At 39.1% G+C, this 19,730-nt stretch overlaps 1 protein-coding gene across 1 annotated transcript in view; it reads left to right on the forward strand.

The window, feature by feature from the left end:
* Nucleotides 1–19,730, forward strand: part of Dpp10 (dipeptidyl peptidase like 10) — a 717,576-nt gene that overhangs the window by 336,054 nt on the left and 361,792 nt on the right. The gene's annotated exons all lie outside the window — the stretch shown is intronic.

Genomic DNA, 19,730 nt, shown 5'->3' on the forward strand with positions numbered 1-19,730 from the left:
AGCTGCTGTTGCCCTCCCGTCTCCAGAGATACTGATAACCTCATTGCTGAGCTTGACAAGACGGGAAGAACTGGATGCTCTTAGTTATTTTCTGCAATGCAACAGGTTAGTATTGTGTAAACGGGCAGGAGTTGCCCCTCTACTGCTATTCCTGTTTGTTTTCAATCGAGACTGGGAAGGAAGCATGTTAGAAGGGCGCAGGGAGTACCCTAGAGTCTATTTTGTTCCTGACTTCTACTGAATCTCCTTCTCCCATAAAGATAATGTCTCTATCTTTCTCTTCACCATCTGATACCAGAAATATGTGGGATTATATTTTAATAGGTAAAGGATAATTCAGTAAGTACCTGGCATGCAAGAATGATGTTTCAAGTTCAGATCCCCAACACACAAACAAAAAGCCAGGCAAGAGAAACACATTTGCAATTCCAGTTTGGGAAGGCAGAGACAGGATGTTCCCCACCATTATCTGATCAGCAAATAGCAGGCAGTATTGTGGTAATAAGACAAAATAAACACAAATGGTTAGGCGGATTTTTTTTTCCTGTGGTAGGTAATAATAAATGCCAGTCACTCTCAAATAAATGTGCTCCATCATTGCTTTCTTCCAGATTAGATTTTCACATGACTCTGTCTTCCTGTATATCCTTGACCCATGGAAACCACTTAGCTGTTAGTTGATTGGCACTGGGGTGCATCCAGTGCACTAGCTTACTACTTCTTTGTTCTGTTTAAACGGGTGGATTAGAGCAAAGCCCCTGTGAATAGTTCGGACATCATTCTGTGTCTGCATAGACATTTGCCTCCTCTTTTTATCACAGCTTCCAGCTGTGTTCCAGGGAGAAAACGAGGACGTTAGCATGCAGGAGAAGCAAGGCAGGGCACGAGGCTGAACCTTTTCTCTACCTAATGATATGGATAGCAGATCCCATACTTCAGGAGAGAAACAGGGGGCTTGTCTTTTTGAGGCAGAAGCATAATGTTCAGGAGAACGTGCATCATATCATGTTCGCTAAAGCACGTCGAGAGGAGAGAAACTGAAGTAAAATGCTTGCAGAGTAACATCTGTTCTCATGGGTTCTTTGACCTGTTTTCAACCCAGAGAAGTAAAAACGCAGCAACAGTTTAACGGGGATGGTCTGTCGGGTCCGGGTCTGTGGCTCTCACACAGAAGTGAGCAAGGCACCGTCTGTGCAGACAGGTGGCAAGGATTAAGTGGGAGGAAGATGGAATAAACAGAATGTAAAATTAGGAAAAGTCAGCAAATGGAAAGATGCAACCAGAGGTAAGTACAGAAATATGTGTCTCAACAACTCTAATCATTTCCATGCGTCACACGTGACTGCTAACTGTCAGCATGTTCAACCCTAGTGACAGAGAGCACTGTTTTTCTTGTGCCCCCATCAGGGACTACTGAAGGTTGGCTCACGCCATTTTGATCATTGGATTCATAATACACCATTTATTCACCCTTTTGGGTCTTATGATTTAAGATTGACACTTTAGCTTCATAAATTACCTTTATTTAAAAAGCTAAAAATGGGTCAGTGAGAAGATTCATTGAGTAATGGGTTTCATGTTATGTTTGGTTTACTGAATTATATTTCTGGGCCCCATATCATGGGAGGAGGAAACCAGTTTCCTAAAGTTGTCTTCTGAATGTCACATATGTGCACTGATATGCCCAAGTACACACACACATGGATACAGAAACATGAGGGCAGCGGGCAGAGAAAGAAAAGAAGGAAATTTATAAGAAAAATGTAAACACTAAAAGTTAGACTGGAAGATAGCTCATTTGACTGTGTCTGCTTTGTATGGATGAAGAACTTTCAAATATGCAGAACCCATATACCAAAAGCTAGTTGAGATGTATACCACCTGTTTCAGAACTGGGGAGGAAGAGACAGGTAGACCTTTGTGGCTTGCTGGAGAGTTCAGGTAAGAGAAAGACTCTTAAACAATGGTGGCCAGTAAAAGGAATGATACCTGCTACCCAACATTCATACACACGTGTTGCATGTACCTGCCCAGGTGTACAAAAACACACACCCTTGAAGCTCTCTAGAAAGGCCAGTGGTGCATGAGTAGAAGGAAGCAATGAACAACGTTAGTGCCACTTGGTAACCAGTGTTGCAGAGACTGATTGACTTGGGACTCTACCTCAGTAGTACTAACTATTGCTCTGCAATGGAACCTGAAAGGGTTAAATATCCTGAGGAAAGTCTTCTGCTTAGGTCAGCCTGAGGGTTTTTGTTGTTTTTGTTTTTTTTTGTTTGTTTGTTTGTTTTTTGTTTTTAAGTCTTGGTCAAATCCTAAGAGCTCAATTCTCTCATTTCCAGGACCACATACTGGGTAGTAAGTTTCTCCAGGGTCAACGTGCATGATAGTGTTTGATTCTTTAGATATTTGGAGCATGTGCATTTTTTTCAGGCTTCAAATGAAGAAAAGAAAATTTCAAACAGCTGATGTAAGTAGCCCAGACACAACTAAACCAACTGTGTGACTGTGGAATCATCAACATTTTTTCAGTCAGCAGAGTTTTTGATAGGATTCAAAAATTAGAAAATTATAGGATGCTTAAGAAATACTTCAACCTCCCCCAAAAGAAAAAAAAAAACTGTCTCATTTTCTCTGAACTTAGCCTTAAATTTAGCTCCAGGTTTTTATTTTTATTATTTTGTGAGCATGTGTGTGTTTTTTGTGTGTATGCATGGGAGATATAGGTACATGTTTATGTGAGAGAGCACCCATGTATGTAGATGCTTACACCTGCACATGAAGAAGCCAGAGGAGAGTCATTTCTCCCACTGGATCATCTTCACTTTGGTCCTTTCAGGCAGGTTCTCTCACAGAAACTGGAGCTAGTGTTTTGCAGCTACCATTGTGTATCCAGCAAGTCAAGGCAATCCTTCTGTGTCTGTTTCCCTGAGTTTTAAGGCAAGCATGGGCATCAGGATCCAAACTCCTTTCTTCATACTTGTGAAACAAGTGCTCTTAACCATTGATCCACACATCATTGTGGTGCCTATTTCTGCTTTTCTGATATTGGTAACTATATCCTATAGACATTCTAAAAGGTATTTCTGCTCTTCATCTCATGGTCCAATTACCTTTGAGAATTTGAATTTCAATCATTCTTGCTGTCACTTCTTTCAATGTTTTTTTTAAATCAATGCAGCATTTCCTCCAATTTATTCAACTAAATCAATTTTCTGTTCAATTACATCTTACCTTATGATTTAATTACATACTTGTTGGAGTGCAGTGATCAATTCTTCTCTTTAGGGATTTAATTGAAATATGCATAAATTGATAAATGTATGCCATTATGCATTTGAAGAGTCACAGCATCTGTTGTTTAAAAGTGTGAATTAATTAGTCAGACAACAAAACCTTCACATCTACTTTAGATACTTATGTTCACAACTATAGCATCAGTATTCTCTTTTTTGTCTTTTAAGTATCACAGTTTTTTCCTGTTCTATATTCAATGATATGATTCAATGTATTTTCCTTTAAGTATTGCCAGTGGCCCATGTAGGATTGTCACATCAGGGGTGAGAAATAAGCAATGGAAAATTTTCTGAGCAAGTGTTCATGGCTATGCGCATATGGGCACATGACTTTAGAGGCCAGAGTTTGATGGCAGGTGTCCTCCTCAAGATGTTTTGAAGATTGAGTCACTCACTGAACCTGGAGCTTCCTGATTCTGCTCTAGCGTTCCTAATGTCTGAACCTCAACACCTCTGGGGCTACAGATAGAAGGACTAACTAAGTATGTGGGTTCTAAGAATCAAACTCATGTCCTCATGCTTGTGGGACAAGCCGTTAACAGATTAAGCCATCTTCCCCTTTTCTTTAGTCATCTTGGTTGTGCTGATATTATAGTTGTCTTGAAGGTAAGAAACAGGCTTAAGATGCTAAAGAGGTAGAGCAGTAAGCAAGAGCTCAAGCTGTTCATGCATGAAGGTCTAAGTTTGAATCCCTAGCATGTAAAATACTGGCCATGGCTACCTGTGCCTGGAACCCCAGAGTGGTGGTGGGCGATGAAGTCAGGAATGTCACTGGGGCTTGCCAGCTACATGGTGATGGGTTCAGTGATACACTCTTTCTCAAAGGAGTAAGATGCACAGTGCTAGAGCAGGACAACTTCTGTTCTCTTATAGCCTCTACTCATTCATGTTTCCATAGACGTGTGTGTACACAACTCTGTCTCCCCCACCACACACACACACACACGCACACACACACACACACACACACACACACACACACACACACACACACACACACCATGCTGCCAACAGATAGGCAATGTTACAACATTTCTTTTTCTGTTCATTTGGTAATTGACTATACTGCATCATGGTGGCAGGCTGTTGATTTTGAACAGCAAACACAGTTGTTACTGGAATACTATCAAGTAACTTTATAATGACTAAACTTTAGATATTATCCATGAAAGATTTGGGGATGATATCAAAACAGCTAAGCTAAGGATAGTACCAACTCTACCAATAGACATTCCAACAATTAGCATAGAATTTTTGAATGAAAAGCCAAGGCTCAAATCATGATTAAATATGCAGAATTCATTATATCTATAATTTATAAGTTCAATGAGGCATTATCTAAATCATTATTAAGGAAATATCACTGTGAAATTTGAGGTCATTTAATTAGTGATGTCAAAATTAAAAGATTTGAAAGAAAAAGAGATGCTTATAATTAAATAAGGGTGGATCTCTTTTTAGTGAACAATTAGAAACCATGGATCTGAAGATTCTTCCTATTTGCAAAGGACAAGTGACCCTGACAAAGCTGGTGTATTCAGGAATGAGGATTTTGTAAAGAAGAGCATTTGTTACAATTTCAAACAGGATGTTAGGAGCAGTGGTTACATAACCTATCCTATGGCTATTAGTAGCCTAAGGAATTCTTTTCAGGGTTAAGGATGCAGTTTCCTGGTTGACAACACTCAGTGCTCTTTCAGAGGCCCTGGCTTTGGTTCCTAGCACCCATATGGTGACTCACAACAACTCCAGGTTCAGGGCATCTCTTCAGAACTCTACAACCACATGGCATATGCATGGTGCATATACATACATGTAGTCAACATCTTGATATACATAAAACAAATAAGAACTTAACCAACTACCTGGGCTGGAAGTGGACCTGAGAAAGCAAGCTCCACAGGAGTGGGAGACTATCCAGTCCAGGGACATTGGTGGATCAGGATTGAGCCAGCAACCTGGTCCAGAGCAGTCCTGAGACAGTGAACTCTACTGTAACAGATACAGGGGAGTAACCGCTGAGTGAGTGAGCCAAAGACAGAGACCACTGAGGGTCTAGATGTGAATCTGGGACCTTCAAGGGAGTAGACCTAAGCCAGGACTCCTATGGTTCTGGGCATGAGTCTAGGACCTCCAATGAATTAGGTCTGAGCCAGGACCTCTGCTGGCCTGGCCGTGAATCTGGGACCTCTGAGGGAGTAGGAATGGACCATAGATCTCTGCAGATCCAGGTGTGAGTCTGGGGACCTCTGAGGGAGTAAGCCTGAGCCAGGTCCTCTGTGGTTCTGGGCGCACTGAGCCTTGGAACTCTGAGGGAGTAGACTGGAGTCAGAGACCTTTGCAGGACCAACCCCAAGCTAGGGACCTATACAGAAACTGATCCAGATGGGGATTTACAGAAACAGGTTTGAGTTGACTACCTAGGCTAGAGCAGGCCTGAGACAGCAAATTGCAAGGGAGCAGAACAAAGCCCGGGAGCCCTGAGCAATCTCCAGGAACACGGAACTAAAACCGTGCCACTGACTGTACTATGAAGAACAACCATCTGAGCCTTGGATTCAGTGGCACCTAGATGATTAATCAACAGAATCACAGACAGCCCCAACCGTACCTATTAGAGGAAAAGATGGGTAGAAAAGGTAAGAACATATGCAACACAACAAAGAGCAACACAATACAAGTAAAACTTAAAGACCCTACAATATCAAGACTTGAATAGCCAAAATATAGATGAAGCAGAAGAAAATGACCTAAAATGTAACTTCAGAAGAATGTTTGAAACTCTTAAAGAGGAAATGAGAAATTCCCTCAAAGAAATGGAGGAAAAGAGAAACAAAAAATTGGCAGACATCGGCAAATACAGTAAAGAAAACCAAGAAAAATCAATCAAACATATGGAAGAAACTACTTAAGACTTGAAAACTGAAATAGATACAATGAAGATAATACAAGCCAAGGGAATTATAGAAGCAGAAATCATGAGAAAACTATCAGGAACCACAAACATAAGCATGAACAGCAGACTACTAGAGATTGGAAAGAGAATCTCAAGCACTGAAGATACAATATAGGAAATAGACTCATCAGTCAAAGAAAACATTAAATCTAACAAAAGCTTAATCTAAAATATCCAGGAAATATGGGACACCATGAAAAGGCCAAACATGAGAATAATAAGTATAGAAGAAAGAGAAGTTCAACTCAAAAGCATAGAAAATATATTTAACAAAATTATAGAAGAAAACTTTCCCAATATAAAGAAAGATATGCCTATAAAGATACATGAAGCTTACAGAACACCAAATAGACTACATCCAAAAAAAGTCCCTTTCCACATAATAATCAAAGCACTAAACATACAAAGTAAAGAAAAAATATTAAGAACTGCAAAGGAAAAAGGCCAAGTAACATATAAAGGCCAATCTATCAGAATTACACCTGATTTATCATTGGAGACAATGAAAGCCAGAAGGTCATGGTCAAATGTTATGCAGATATTAAGAGATCAAGGATGCCAACCCAGACTAGTATATCTAGCAAAACTTTCAATACCATATAAGGACAAAACAAGATACTCCATGACAGAACCAGATTTAACCAATATCTAGCCACAAAACCCAGCCCTACACAAGATACTAGAATAAAAACTTGAACCTAAGACATCAACAAAAACACAGACAATTGATGGTCTCATGGCAGCAAATCCCAAAGAAGGGAAAAAAGCACAAATTAACATCACCAACAATGAAAATTAAATTAACAGGAGATATTCAATCACTGGTCATTTATTATATCCCTTAATATAAATTGACTCAACTCACCTATAAAAAGGCACAGGCTAACCGATTGGATACAAAACAGAATCTATCCTTCTTCTGCATACAAGAAACACATCTAAACCTCAAATACAGACACTGTCTCAGAGTAAAGGGCTGGGGGAAAAAATCCAATCAAATGAACCTAAGGAACAAGTGGGTATAGCTATCCTAATATCTAACAAAATAGACTTCAAATTAAAATCAATCAAAAGAGACAAAGAAGAACATTTCATATTAGTCACAGGAAAAATCCATCAAGAGGAAATCTCAATACTGAAAATCTATGCCCCAAATATAAGGTCACCCTCATATGTAAAAGAAACACTACTAAAGCTTAAATCATACATTAAATCCCACACACTAATAGTGGGAGACCTCAACACTCCACTCTCACTACTGGACATGTTAGTCAGACAAAAAATGAACATAGAAATAAGAGAGCTAAGAGATGTTATGACTCAAATGGATTTAACAGATATCTGTAGAATATTTCAACCAAGCAGCAAAGAATATACCTTTTTCTCAGCACCTCTTGGAACCATATCAAAAACTGGCCACATACTTGGTAACAAAACAAACCTCAACAAATATAAAAAAATTGAAATAACCCCATGTATCTTATTAGATCACCATGGTTTAAAACTGGAAGTCACCATCAATACTAATTCCAGAAAGCCCACAAAAACATGGATATTAAACAATGATCGCCTGAATCATTAACAGATCAAGGAAGAAATAAAGGGAGAAATTAAAGACTTCCTAAGATTCAATGAAAATGAGCACACAACATACCCAAATTTATGGGACACAATGAAAGCAGTGTTAAGAGGAAAGTTCATAGCACTAAATGCCTACATAAAGAAGTTGAAAAAATCCCACAGTGAATTAATAAAACATTTAAAAACTTTAGAACAAAAGAAGTAAACTTACATGAGAGAACAAAATGGCAGGAAATAATCAAATTGAGAGCTGAAATCAACAAAATAAAAACAAAGAAAACAATACAAAGAATCAATGAGACAAAGAGTTGGTTCTTTGAGAAAATCAACAAAATAGACAATCCTTTATCCAAACTCACCAAAAGGCAGAGAGAGAATATCCAAATTAACAAAATCAGAAATGAAAAGGGAGGATATAACAATAGACAAGAGAGGAAATACAGAGAATCATCAGGTCATATTTTGAAAACCTGTACTCCATAAAATTGGAAAACTTTCTGGATAAATATCACTTACCAAAATTAAATCAAGACAAGATATGCAAATTAAACAGACCTATAACTGCTCTAGAAATAGAAACAGTCATCAAAAGTCTCCCAACCAAAAAAAAAAAAAAAAAAAAAAAAAAAAAGAGCCCAGGACCAGGACCACATGGTTTCAGCTCAGAATTATACAAGATTTTCAAAGAAGAACTAATCCCAATACTCCTCAAATTATTCCACACAATAGAAACAGAAGGAACATTGCCAAACTCTTTTTATGAGGCTACAATTACCCTGATACCCAAACCACAGAAAGACATTACTAAGAAAGAAAATTACAGACTAATCTCACTCATGAACATTGATGCAAAAATACTAAATAAAAATCGAATCCAAGAACACATCCAACCTGATCAAGTCAGCTTCATCCCAGACATGCAGGGATGGTTCAACATACAAAAATCTGTCAAGATAATCCACCATATAAACAAACTGAAAAATAAAAACCAATTGGTCATCTCATTAGATGCTGAAAAAGCTTTCAACAAAATATAACATCCCTTCATGATAAAGGTCTTGGGGAGAACAGGGGTACAAGGAACATACCTAAACATAATAAAGACGATATATAGCAAGCCAACAGCCAACATCAAACTAAATGGAGAGAAACTCCCAGTGATTCCACTGAAATCAGGAACAAGACAAGGTTGTCCACTCTCTCCATATCTATTCAATATAGTTCTTGAGGTCCTAGCTAGAGCAATAAGACCCCAAAAGGAGATCAATGGGATACAATTTGGAAAAGAAGAAGTCAAACTCTCACTGTTTGCTGATGATATGAGGTGGGGGGAAAGATATTTGTAATTCAAGAGGAGTTGATTTTCTTCTGCTGCTTTGTTTGTTTGGAAAACCATAAGAAGAATAAACTAATCCTGTGTAAATTGCTGCTATTCACATTTTAGCCAGAATCAGATAGGCATCATCAGTTAAGTAGCTGTCAACTGGTCCATTATGTATCCTAGAGGAGCTCTTTATCATGGGAAGGGCCATTCATACAGTTGACATTTCTGCATGAATTAGTACTAATTGTCAGTGAAGACTTTACAATGAAGGTGACATTTCTTGTGGTAACATTTTAGTAAAATGTATTTGTGTTCCTAACTTTATCTTACTTATAGGAATTTGACTCTTGAAGGTAAATATATGTCTAATTCCATCTTACCCCCTCCACCCAAATGTTCTTAGAGTATATAGATTTTTTTCAAGTGCAAAGCAACTGTCCCTTGGTGGCATTGAATGCTCTCCTGATCAGTCTGAGAGGTGAAGCTTCAATTTAGGTATTGAAATTTGGTCCATGGGCATTTCTATGAGCGGTGTTGAAAAAAATTGATGGTACTACCTATAGTAGGATGTGTTATCTTACCTCAATTAATTATAAAAACGTTCCCCACCGCATTCGCACAAGCCAATCTGATCTAGGCAATACCTCAGTTATCCCTCCTCAGGGGTCTCTAAGCTCTGTCAACTTGACAGTTCAAGCCAACTAGAAAAATGAGTTATAGCAAAGTGGAAAACCCTTTGCTGTAGGTATGAGATGCTACCTAATGTCTCTCTTAGTTTATGTGTTAATGATCTACTAAGTTTATACATTCCAAAGCTGTTTTGTTGCTGCTAGGTTTTTGTTTTATTTTGTTTTGTCCTTTTTTTCTGGTAGTGGAAGACTGTTAGGCTGGACATAGAGATGAACAGTGAATGGATATTAAGGAAACCAAAGACAGTACAAGAGAAGGTGACTCCAAGTCTACAACATACCAGTTCTATATCATCTCAAGGTTCTAATCAGACCTTAAAATTTTTTCCCACTCTGTGACTACTATGGAAAAATAAATAGTTCTCAGGGTGAAGGAATAAGATAGCTAATGAGTTTCTCTGTTAATTGTTTCCCCGCAGAAATACTAAGTTGAACAGTTTAATGTATAATAAAAGGTGTTAAAAATTAATTTGAAAGCAAAACAGCCACTCTTGGCATAGCAAAAGGAAATAATATATTGAAAAAAGAAAGAAGAAAAGAGTTGTCTATATCACCTATTTTCCAACTCCAAGTGGCCAAGTTTAGAGAGAGATGCCTCATGCTAGGAGGAAGAAAAATAATTAAGTCCACATCTTCTATTTGTAGCCCAGAACTGAGAAAAGCCCTATGACCCCTACTAGTAAACAGGCCAATCTATACAGATTGAATTCAAGCAAGACATGTAACTGCAGCATCTACCCCCTCTACAACCTTGTGGACTTAATAAAAGCTGTCTCCACTGCCTATACATGTCATGAAAGCCAGCATGAGGCTTTCATTGTTACCTCATAGCCAAATACATTTTTGAAAACTCAAAAGAAAGGCATCCAAGCTAAATAAACTAGTAAAAATAATGAAAGGGATTACAAGATCAAATATTAAATGACCAGTACGAGAGATCAGATGAGGGAGTTATTAAGTGATGGTGTGAGGACTCTAAAGAACTGGAATTTAAGGATGATTTGAAATAGATGAAAAGTCCAAGCAGGACCTGGAGTATGTGTGAGTGGGTATGGTAAGTAAATCAGAATGGAAAGGCAATATATGATGTGGGAACCTGCAAAAAATAAAAAAGACAGATGACACAGATCATCTTGGTCTGTTATTGATTGAATACAAGCTTGGGAATATGTGTTGAATGCTAACTTGAATTTTAGGGATCAAAAAATATTTGTTTCATGAAAGACAAGAAAAACTAATTAGGGAGAATGCGATAGCATGTGTATTGGGAATTCCTGGAGGCTGAGAATATGTCTTATTGCTAACAACTATTCTGTTATAACATTATAAAGAATAGTATTAATACAGGAAACAAAGAGTCAGGGTGGCAGGAATGAGCATATGCTACATTAGTCATTTTTTTCTTGCCTTCGTATATGAAAAATTATCAGACAAAGCAGTTTAAGGGGGAGGGTTTGTTCTGGCTTACAGTTCCAGGAGGACAGAGTTTACCATAGAAGGGAAGTATGCTGGGAGGAGCAGGGGACTTGCTGATCAATCTGAATCCATAGTCAGGAAGCAGTGAAGGAACAAGAGTAGGGCTGCTCTCTAAAACCTTAAGGACCATCTCCAGTGATCCAAGTCCGCTAGCCATGCCGCATGTCCTAAAGATTCCTTAACCTCCTCAAACAGCATCCGTGGCTGTTCTAACACAGGGGTTTGTACAGGAAATTGCATGTTCCAAGAAAAAAAAAAACCTAGGAGTATGGAATTTGGAGACTGTGTGTAGCTAAAGGTACAGTGCATTCACGTTCAACCTACTGAGTTCAGTGTACAGGTTTTTAATTTTTTTCATGTTTTTTTTATTTAATAATTTCCATCTTCTCCCCTCCTCCTTCCCCTTCCCTCCCCTCCCCTCCACCCATACCCCCCCTCTCCAGGCCAACGAGCCATCACGGTTCCCTACTCTATGTTAAGTCCAAGGTCCTCCCAACTCCCCCCAGGTCCAGGAAGGTGAGCAACCAAGCTGAGAAGGTTCCCACAGAGCCCGTCCATGCAGAAGAATGAAAGCCCAGCGCCTTTGTCCTTGGCTTCTCAGGCAGCCTCCACCTTCGGCCACATTCAGAGAGTCCGGTTTGGTCGCATGTTCCATCAGTCCTATTCCAACTGGAGTTGGTGATCACCCGTTAGTTCTGTCCCACCATCTCCATGGGTGAACGCACCCCTCACGGTCCTGACTTTCTTATGTTCTCCCTCCTTCTGCTCCTCATCAGGACCTTGGGAGCTCAGTCCGGTGCTCCAATGTGGGGCTCAGTCATTTTCTTCATCTATTGCCAGGTGGAGGTTCTATGGTGATATGCAAGAAATTCATCAGTATGGCTATAGGATCTGGCCTTTTCCGGCTCCCTCTCCTCAGCAGCCCAAGGAACTAGCTGGGGGCATCTCCCTGGAAACCCGGGAACCCCTCTAGAGTCAAGTCTCTTGACAACCCTCAGATGACTCCCTTAATTAAGCTATATGCTTCCCTGCTCCCATATCCACCCTTCCTGTATCCCAAGCATCCCATTCCCCCGAGCTCTTCCCATTGACTCGAATCAGTATAGTAAGGTATCAGTAAAATGATCACTCAAAGAAAAGATGGTAGGGAAAAATTGAAGCCCATAGCTGAGCTTTGAAGAGTTCCTCTTAAGGGATGAGACCTGTAGAGATGTTTGAAGACAGAATACCTAAGTAAGGCAAAGGTTCTGTTCATCTCAACAGAGATGTGACATCTCTGCGTCACTCTGAGGAACTGAGTCAGGAGCAGTTGACTGTAAGAGGAAATGCAGGGTTGAAGTGGTAACTGCAAGTGCAAGGTGGTGTTGGTAGTTCCAGTTTCAGGAGAGAAGGTCACAGCTATACTGGAGGAGGTGTGCAGACTAGCATGCGCAGTGGGCACAAGGACACGGAAATATTTTGCAGAACAGAGTTTATTGTTATGCAAAAGCTTTATTGAACAAGTGGGGAAATTCAGGACATAGAAGACTTGGATAGACAGGTTCATGATACTTTTCAATGTAGAGAAGTATATTCACTATATACTAAAGAATGTATGAATGATAGGTCACAAGCATAAGAAATCAACGATATTTAAGAATCCAGAGTGGATGGATTTAGTTGGGGGGAAAAAGTTGTTTTTTTTTTTTTTTTTTTACAAATGTACAAAATTTCCCATCCCCAAATGTTGGGTGATTTGGGGGGAGGGAGGCAAGGATGTGGATTTAACAAAGTTTTGAAGTAGATAAAAAGATGAGGCTGTTTCTTGTGGATGCAGGGCTCCTGAAATGATGAGGACCTGTGGCCCCGCTGCAAGGAATGTTTTTTGCTACTAGGACTGGCATCTTGCTGTGTTCCAATCATGAATGGCTCTGGATTCTTGATTGATCCTTGAGATTCTTAATTAAGGAACAAAATCTTAACTCTATATTTAATAAATCATTTGTGAAATTGTTTGGCTTTTCCTGTGAAAACAGGCCATTTTGTCATTCTATAATTCTTAGCTTTGATTTCCCAGGATATTGGTTCTGTGTTTTCTTTAACAATATAGGAACATTCAGAATGCTTATCTTATCCATATAACAATATACTATTTAAAGTTCATATTTAGATTCAAATGCCTCAGAAAACCTTGAAATTTCTTTTTATGCTCTTGATTTTTTTCAGTTTTTAAAGAATTGTTTATAGACAGATTTAGTATAATTCTTCAATATTAAGCAAGCAAATTATCTTTGCTAAACTAAACACATGCTTACATTTTTAGTAAGTAAATAAAATAACCTCAACTAATGAGGTGACTTTATGCTAATATACACAGAAACTGGAGTTTTTTCAACTGTCAGCTTCCCATTAAACCACCATGATAACATGTTAATGGATTAGGCTTTCTTTTCTTACACTATCTGAGAGAACATCATTTTAAAAATTTAGGGCATCTGGAAGGAGGGAATATTTATATTCTGTATTGGCTACTTTCCACATTTATGTGTCAAAATAGCTGTAAAAAAGCAAATTAAGGAAGAAGGTTTTTTGTTCGGTCCATAGCTGAAGGCTGCAATTCACTATGCCGAGGAAAACATAAAGGCAGGAGGATGAGGCAGCTGATCGTATTGCATCCACAGTCAGGGAGCAGAGGGAAATGAATGTTTGCATTAAAGAGTTTCTCCTTTTTTTTTTCATTTGTTCCAGTCAATGGTGTGGTGCTACCAACATTTAAGATGTGTCTTCTCAATTAATGTAATCTAGAATAGCCCTCACAGATGTGGTCAGAGCTTGTGTTCAAAGGTATTCCAAATCTGTTCAAGTTTATGACTGGTATAAACTATCAAATTTCCATCCCTGTCTTTTGACATTCAACCATATCACTTTTAAGCCAGTATGTCCCATACTTCACTCACATAGGTTCATAACACAATATGCATAAAATAACCATGTATTTTTAATAGAACAAACCTGTATAAACATTCAAAGTAGGAGTCTCTTCTGAGATATAAAATAATCTTTTAAACCTGAGCTATAGAATCAAGAACAAGTTACAGTGTTTCTATATGCAATGGCATAAATGAATATCTCCACTCCAAAAGGGTGGTATTGAAAAAAGGCAAGAAAAGATTAAATAAGGAAGATCCAAGCCCAACAGGGAAAACTCTAAATCCTTCAGACTCATGAGGGAATTGTCTGTGCTCCAAAAAAGGCTTACGTAACCTCTTCAATCCAACTCTGCTGCCTCCGTCACACATAGTATCTCTCTTGGGTCAACTTCCAGCTTCCTTCCATGCCTTCAGCTTTTCTTGGTAACCCCCATGATTATGGTATTATTGACATTTCAACTTAAACTTCGTCTTTATAACTTCTTGCAGTGCCAGCCTATTCCAGTGAATCCTTTCAGAGAATCTTAACCTTTAATATGTAAGTGTTCTCCGCAGCTTTTGGGAAGCTTTCTGTGTATGCCTCTATGACCCTCCTATTCTTACATCATTTGTGTCTATTAGTCAAGTGTTTCCTTGATGGTGATGTCATAGTCTCCTGTCAGAAAGGCATATAGCCTTGTCCCCACTGGACAAGAGTATCTTCTTTCTGCCTAGATGGCTGATTGTTTGGAGCAGGTAATATTTCAGTACAGGATGTCCCCTTTCAAAAGGATTTGTTTCCTTCTAGTTCAGAATTTTTTACTGGTGAACTCTCACTCTGGTATACCATTCTTATTGTTTGTGACTTTGAATGTGTTCAGATTTCTTTCCTAGAAAAACATGACTTTTTAAAATTTTTCTTCATTCTATCCCACTATAGATATAAAAAGCAGTGATCATTAGCATGCCACAGCCTGAATGCAACGTTATCTTAATATTTCCTCTGCCACACAATGAGTTCACCTATTTAAAATTCAGCATCACACAAGTTCTCAGAACATGGTCAGAATTTATTCACATCCTTTGTCCATATTTATAAGAATGGCTCTTAGTTTAGTTACTTGAGAATCCCTGTTCCCGTTAAAATTTCACAAGCCAAGCCTTCACTATCCACATTTCTCTTGTAGTCACGTTCTCTAAATTCCTACCAGGATGGCTTGTTGGTATCTTCTTAAAGTAGTCTAAGGCTTTTCTGGTTTAAAGTTCAAACCTATTATACCTTCCTCCTGCAATACTTCAAAGGCCTGCAAATGACATCATCACAGCCCTAGTCCTAACCAGGTCAGGTTATGTATGAGTAACTTTCCTCCTTGCTGCACCACGGAGATTGAAAATAGCAATTTACAGAATGCAGAGCTTATTCTAACCTGCATTACAGGGAATGCAGCCCGTTATGATGGAGAAGATGCAGTCATGGGAGCTGAGGCTTTTCTTGACACCTAGTAAGAATGCAGAAAGAATGAATTTCTGTGATCAGATAACTTTTAAATTTTAATATAATCTTAAACCCTTGGAATGGTGGGTCCTCACAAATTTAACTAACCTAACCTGGAAAATCCCTCACTGAGTTTTACCTCTAAGATGTTTCTAGATCCTGTCAATCTGACAAGCAATATAGAATCTTTATTGAGATTGTAGTTTCAATAGCCAGGGAAGTTCTTTCAGTGTGAAAATCTGGTTTTTTTAAGACACATTTCATTCGAATTTATAACCGAATTATTTCCTATGCCGGGATCATAATCTTTTACCACACTGAAAGCAAAATTATATGAAATGTTTCCTCTTGGTTTTGAGTGGAAGAGGTACAAATTGCAGGGTTTTTACATAGAAAGTCTTAAACTAGAATATACTGGTATAAATTTTTTTAAAAACATGTCTTAGTTTTATGTCTATAGGTGTTTTGCTGTGCACTATATACATGTGGTGTCCATGGGACCCAGATCCTATGGATGTGGAGATATACTTGTGATTGTGGGAGCTAAACCAAGGTCCTCTGAAATAGAATCATAAACTTTTAACTGCTGAGACATATCTCCAGATCCTGCTATGTATTTCTTTTTGTTATTCAAATTAAAGGGGGAAAAGGATTGGGCTGATGTGTCAGGCATGTTTGTTTATGAGTTTTAGAGACTGCAAATGGAAGCACTTAGGATTGGGGGGGGGGGTGGAAAGTGAAGCTATCGTGTGAAATATTTTCCTTTTAGGGAACTGATTGGGTTGAATATGTGTTTAGGATAATTGGCTCTTAGACTTCAGTGAGCTGAAAAGAAGGAAAGATTATTTAATCAAGGTACTGCAGAAGCATGTATAAAGCTGTGTTTTAACGATGCTTGAAGTATACCTAGCTTAATCTTCCCATGTTAAGGTACTCCACTCATTGATGAGCCACTCATATTTCATTTTCTAATATCAAATAAGAAGTGAGGCAGTTTAGAAATGCTTCTGTCACTGTGTTACTTATTAATCTAGCAAAAGAAGTTCTGAAAGCAGCCAGTGGGTTCTTTAGTGATTATAAGTCATGCAGTAAGTGAGAAGGAATGTAAGAATGAGAAAACTAGATTAGAAAGAATGGCTTGAAAACAATGAACACAAATAGATATTAAATGGTTTTGTATGATTTCATGAGATCTTTGTTCTAGATTGAGCTAAAGAATTACATGAGGATTTTATTTTTTTCACATTTATTCTTTATTTTATTTTATATTATTTTATTTAGGTTTTTCAGTAGCTGTGGAGCCTGTCCTAGAACTTGCTCTATAGACCAGGCTGACCTCAAATTCACAGGGATCTGCCTCTGTCTGCCTCCCGAGTGCTGAGATTAAAGGCATGCACCACCACTGTCTGGCCAAGATCACATTTTTTGGTTTATTTTTTATATTTAAAAATTTCCATCTCCTCCCCTCTTCCTCCCCCTTCCCTCCCCTCCCCTCCACCCATACCCCCCTCCCTCCCTCTTCAGGCCAAGGAGCCATCAGGGTTCCCTACTCTATGTTAAGACCAAGGTCCTCCCAACTCCCCCCAGGTCCAGGAAGGTGAGCAACCAAGCTGAGAAGGCTCCCACAGAGCCTGTCCATGCAGAAGAGTCAAAGCTCAGCGCCTTTGTCCTTGGCTTCTCAGTCAGCCTCCACCTTCGGCCACATTCAGAGAGTCTGGTTTAGTCTCATGTTCCATCAGTCCCAATCCAACTGGAGTTGGTGATCACCCGTTAGTTCTGTCCCACCATCTCCATTGGTGAACGCACCCCTCACGGTCCTGACTTTCTTTCTCATGTTCTCCCTCCTTCTGCTCCTCATCAGGACCTTGGGAGCTCAGTCCGGTGCTCCAATGTGGGGCTCAGTCATTTTCTTCATCTATTGCCAGGTGGAGGTTCTACGGTGATATGCAAGAAATTCATCAGTATGGCTATAGGAACTGGCCTTTTCAGGCTCCCTCCCCTCAGCTGCCCAAGGAACTAGCTGGGGGTGTCTCCCTGGAAACCTGGGAACCCCTCTAGGGTCAAGTCTCTTGACAACCCTCAGATGGCTCCCTAAATTAAGATATATGCTTCCCTGCTCCCATATCCACCCTTCCTGTATCCCAAGCATCCCATTCCTTCGAGCTCCCCCTATTCACTTAAGGTCATGCTTAACATCCTTAGCTATCAGGGAAATGCAAATCAAAACAACTTTGAGATACCGTCTTACACCTGTAAGATTGGCTAAAATCCAAAACACTTTTGCTTGAGAGGTTGTGGGGTAAGAGGTACACTCATCCATTGCTGGTGGGAATGCACACTTGTGCAACCACCTAGGAAAGCAGTGTGACGGTTTCTCAGGAAATTCGGGATCAACCTACCCCAGAACCCAGCAATTCCACTATTGGGAATCTACCCAAGAGATGCCCAATCATACTACAAAAGCATTTGCTCAACTATGTTCATAGCAGCATTATTTGTAATAGCCAGATCCTGGAAACAACCTAGATGCCCTTCAGTGGAAGAATGGATGAAGAAACTGTGGAACATATACGTGTTAGAGTACTACTCAGCAGTAAAAAACAATGACATCTTAAATTTTGCATGCAAATGGATGGAAATAGAAAACACTATCCTGAGTGAGGTAACCCAGACCCAAAAAGATGAACATGGGATGTACTCACTCATAAGCGGTTTCTAGCCATAATTAAAGGACATCGAGCCTATAATTTGGGATCCTTGAGAAGATAATAAGAAGGTGAACCCAAAAAAATATATAGTAATCCTCCTGGATATTGGAAGTAGACACGATCGCCAGGCAAAAATTGGGATCTTGAGGGTGGGGCGAGACGGGGCCAAGGGTAGATGGGGAGAGAAAATACATGAGGATTTTAAAAAGAAAAGTTTTTCCTCTAATAAAATGTGAAGACCAGGTGTAAAAATTTGTGGGCATGGTATGTATTCACAAATCTCAAATCCAATTATCCAACAAAATTGACTTTAAAGTAATCAATGGTAAGTGTATTCCTTATCTTATCAAGCTTCATTTCCTTCTACTTTGGTTCTAAGAGAAATAATGATTAATATTCCTACCCGTATCCTTAATTAAAAATCCCTCATGTCCTACTTAGGGTTTTCTCTGCGAGAGACCACATAGCATGAATTATGTTCTCCCTTCCATTGACCTAGGTCCGTTCATAATAAAAGTAAATTCTCAGATCTGCTTCATCTCTAGGACCTCAGAAATCAACCATGTTTAAGATTCCCCTTTGTGTTTGCTTTCTGAGAGGTAAACCACTTTGGGGATTTGGCTGCTATATTTATTTCTTTGTTATAAGAGGAGTGTGTGCAAGGATATAGGAACCACTAACAGTGCAGTAACAGTCTATGGAGATGTTCATTGAGGAATGCTATTTAGTTCTTTCTTACAGTCTATGGTGATTTGCTTATGAAAATCAAAGTGGTCAGAGTAGACCTATCAAAGGGAAAAATACTGAGTGGGATGGGAGTAAAGTTATTTAATCAAGCTCATGGTCATTGAGCACAAGAGAACAGGAGAGCAGATCAGTGAAAAAGATCAAACAAGGAACACACCTAGTCTGCCTTGCCTTTTACAGTTTGTAGAAGGAAGGAGTAGAAGAGCCAAAAGGAATAGAAAACACCCCATGAATGCTTAATCTTAATGTGAATATGTCTTTTGTTGTGCATGGACACAATGTTTATAGGAAAAGTAAATGATATAAAGAACCAGTTTATTGGTACTTGATTTCAGAAGCTAAGAAGGCTTGTGGGGCATTTTTTTTTGATTTATTGATGATTGATGTGGGAGGGGGAGTGTAGCAAGGAGGCAGCTTGTTGGTGCCTGGCCACTCAGCCCCAAAACAATCACACAGAAACTGTATTAATTAAATCACTGCTTGACCACCTACATATTAATTTAACCCAATTCTGTTAATCTGTGTATTGCCATGAGGCTGTAGTTTACCAGGAAAAGTTCCATCTGGCTC

This window comes from Arvicola amphibius, chromosome 12, assembly GCF_903992535.2.
Source record: "Arvicola amphibius chromosome 12, mArvAmp1.2, whole genome shotgun sequence".
In the NCBI taxonomy this organism is placed as follows: Eukaryota; Metazoa; Chordata; class Mammalia; order Rodentia; family Cricetidae; genus Arvicola; species Arvicola amphibius.